General features: G+C 46.3%; 1 non-coding gene across 1 annotated transcript; it reads right to left on the bottom strand.

Annotated features, from left to right (window-relative positions):
• Positions 1-451: 451 nt before the first annotated feature.
• On the bottom strand, positions 452-615 carry LOC136336748 (U1 spliceosomal RNA). Its single transcript, XR_010731570.1, has one exon. It is a non-coding gene; the product is annotated as a U1 spliceosomal RNA (small nuclear RNA).
• Positions 616-3282: the final 2667 nt, after the last annotated feature.

Below are 3282 nucleotides of genomic sequence, written 5' to 3' on the forward strand. Positions count from 1 at the left end.
GCTTGGGAAAGCCAACCAACAGTGCCTGCTGTATATGAACTATTTTACTTAATTTCTATTTTTTTTTTCTTTTTGTATTTTTCTGAGGTTGGAAATGGAGAGGCAGTCAGACTCCCGCATGCGCCCGACTGGGATCCACCCAGCATGCCCACCAGGGGCCGATGCTCTGCCCATCTGGGGCGTCGCTCTGTTGCATCCAGAGCCATTCTAGCGCCTGAGGCAGAGGCCATGGAGCCATCCTCAGCGCCCAGGCCAACTTTGCTCCAATGGAGCCTTGGCTGCGGGAGGGGAAGAGAGAGACAGAGAGGAAGGAGAGGGGGAGGGGTGGAGAAGCAGATGGGCTCTTCTCCTGTGTACCCTGGCCGGGAATCGAACCTGGGACTCCCGCACGCCAGGCCGACGCTCTACCACTGAGCCAACCGGCCAGGGCCTAATTTCTATTTTTTTTTTTCAGGGGAGAGCATGAACGCAGTCCCCCACTACCACAAATTATGCAGTCGAGTTTCCCACATTTGGGGAAATCGCAGGGATCAGCACACTCGGAGTGCAATGAGTAAGCCTTGCCCTGGGAAAACCACCTTTGTGATCATGGTATCTCCCCTGCCAGGTAAGTATTTAATTTTTATTTTAATTGTCTGAAGTAATCTTTTCTCTGTTTCACAGATGTGGAAACTTAGCCTTAAAAAACTTATGTAACTTATCCAAGATCACACTGTCAGTGGCAGAGCTGACTATCAATAATAACATATTACATTTTCCTAGTCTATGTTTCATCCTTGTATATGAAGTATATACTTTCTCAATCTTTTTCTTTATTTGGGCCTCACCAAACTCTTTGAGATAGGGACAGTGGATATTAGAATATGCTTATTTCACAGAAGAGGAATTTGAGACCCAGAGAGATAACTAATGACTTACCAGTCGGCAATTCTCAGAGCTGGAGTTTATCTCCAGTCTGGTGTCCTGTATTCTGGAAGCACCAGCTGGCTGCAATTGAAAAGGTCCAAGCTGACTTCATATGCTTCCATTGTACCTGGCCCCAGCTGTATGGGGCTTTTCTGGCCTTTCCCTTGCAGGGAGAGGGTATATCTGGGACTGTGATGTGATGAGCCCATACTTTGTCTTGGAATAAGTCACACATTGCCTTTCTCTACCAACGGGTTTCGGTGTGTGTGTGTGTGTGTGTGTGTGTGTGTGTGTTTCCAGTTTTGCTTTCAGACATGTATCTGCTGCCTAAAGGGGAGTTTTCTAGACTGAAAAGTCAGGCTTTACTTCAAGTATTATATTCCTCTCCTTGAACACAGGTCACTCACAGGAGTGGCTATTTCCTGACAACCCAGTCTCATTACATGGTGAAAGGGAAGGAAAGAAAACCAAGTCCAAGTAAGTTTTCTGTTGGCCTTGACAGAGTTAAATATGGTTAAACCTCCCCTCCCCCCCAGTTCATCCATTACCTTAAAGCCTGTGCATATCATGATGAATGTGGCCCTGAGCTCCAGCATCAGTGCCTGGCTCATGTTTTTTTTTTTTTTTCTTTTTCATTTTTCTGAAGCTGGAAACAGGGAGAGATAGTCAGACAGACTCCTGCATGTGCCCGACCGGGATCCACCCGGCACGCCCACCAGGGGCGACGCTCTGCCCACTAGGGGGCGATGCTCTGCCCATCCTGGGTGTCGCCATGTTGCGACCAGAGCCACTCTAGCGCCTGAGGCAGAGGCCACAGAGCCATCCCCAGCGCCCGGGCCATCTTTGCTCCAATGGAGCCTTGGCTGCGGGAGGGGAAGAAAGAGACAGAGAGGAAAGCTCGGCGGAGGGGTGGAGAATTAAATGGGCGCTTCTCCTGTGTGCCCTGGCCGGGAATCGAACCCTGGTCCTCCGCACGCTAGGCTGACGCTCTACCGCTGAGCCAACCGGCCAGGGCCTGGCTCATGGGTTTTTGAGGAAGGAACCTGTAATTGATTTATAACAGAGTAGACATGAAGCTCGAGCTACAGCATATAGATGAGCACCATGGATTACATGCAGCACTTGGATATAAATATGCCCAGTTAAAAATAAAAGTGTGATCTTTTGATGTTGTGTTAATAACAGGTTGATAATCACACTGTAAGCAGATTGGTATTGTGATGAAGTCTTCTACAACATCAAGACCCATGGTCGGCCTCAATTAAATAGTCATTGAATAACTCTGGGAATCAAGTAAATGGAATGAATTGATCACTGGACTTTTTTTTTTTAATTTTATTTATTCATTTTTAGAAAGGAGAGAGAGAGGGAGAGAGAGAAACAGAGAGAGAGAAGGGGGAGGAGCTGGAAGCATCAACTCCCATATGTGCCTTGACCAGGCAAGCCCAGGGTTTCGAACCGGCAACCTCAGCATTTCCAGGTCGACGCTTTATCCACTGCACCACCACAGGTCAGGCAATGATCACTGGATTTTTGACATCACAAGCAGATAAACAATTTAAAAGTGCTGTGAGCCCTGGCTAGATAGCTTTGTTGTTTAGAGCCTTGTCCCAAAGCACAGAGGTTGTCGGTTTGATCCCTGGTCAGGGCACAAACAGGAACAGATCAATGCACCCCCCTTCTCTCTCCCTTCTTCTCTCGCTAAAAATCAATCAATAAAAATTAAAGTAAATGAAATAAATAAAAGTGCCGTGTATTCTGTGGTTATTCCATGGCTGAAAAGGATCTTTTAAAATAAATCGTTGTCAAAGTAGTATTGCAAATTAGGGGAATAAAACTTGAATTTAAACCTGTTTTCATCAAGGAAACCTTTATGTGGTAATCGTTTCTTTCCCACTTTCCCCAGTGGTCTGAAATGTGAACAGCATTTGCTGCTGACATAGAAGGCAGGCTGCCTGCCGCGAACCACTCAGCTTTTGATCAAGGCAAATCAACAGGGCTGTCCTGGAAGTTAATTACACAGACATGCGCTGTGGTATGGCTGGAAGACCACTGCTGGATGTGGATCGAAAGAGTTTTAAGTGTTCCTAGCTACTCGCTTTCATGGGTGCAGTGGAAGCAACCAGGATGAAGTCCCCTTTCTAGGAATGTCTTCACCCTCCCTCCTTCCAGTTGGCAGCTAAAAATAACCTTGGAGTAATTTTGACTCCCCTTTATTTTATATTCCTTATCAGATCCATGAGTAAATCCTATCAGCTCTACTTTAAACATATATGTATAATCTCACTTTGAACTACCTCCCCTGGTAGTCCAAAGCTACTCTGTTAGACCAAGCTACCATCATTTCACATCTGAGCTATTGAAATTGCTTCCTAG

This window comes from Saccopteryx bilineata, chromosome 4 (genome assembly GCF_036850765.1).
Source record: "Saccopteryx bilineata isolate mSacBil1 chromosome 4, mSacBil1_pri_phased_curated, whole genome shotgun sequence".
In the NCBI taxonomy this organism is placed as follows: Eukaryota; Metazoa; Chordata; class Mammalia; order Chiroptera; family Emballonuridae; genus Saccopteryx; species Saccopteryx bilineata.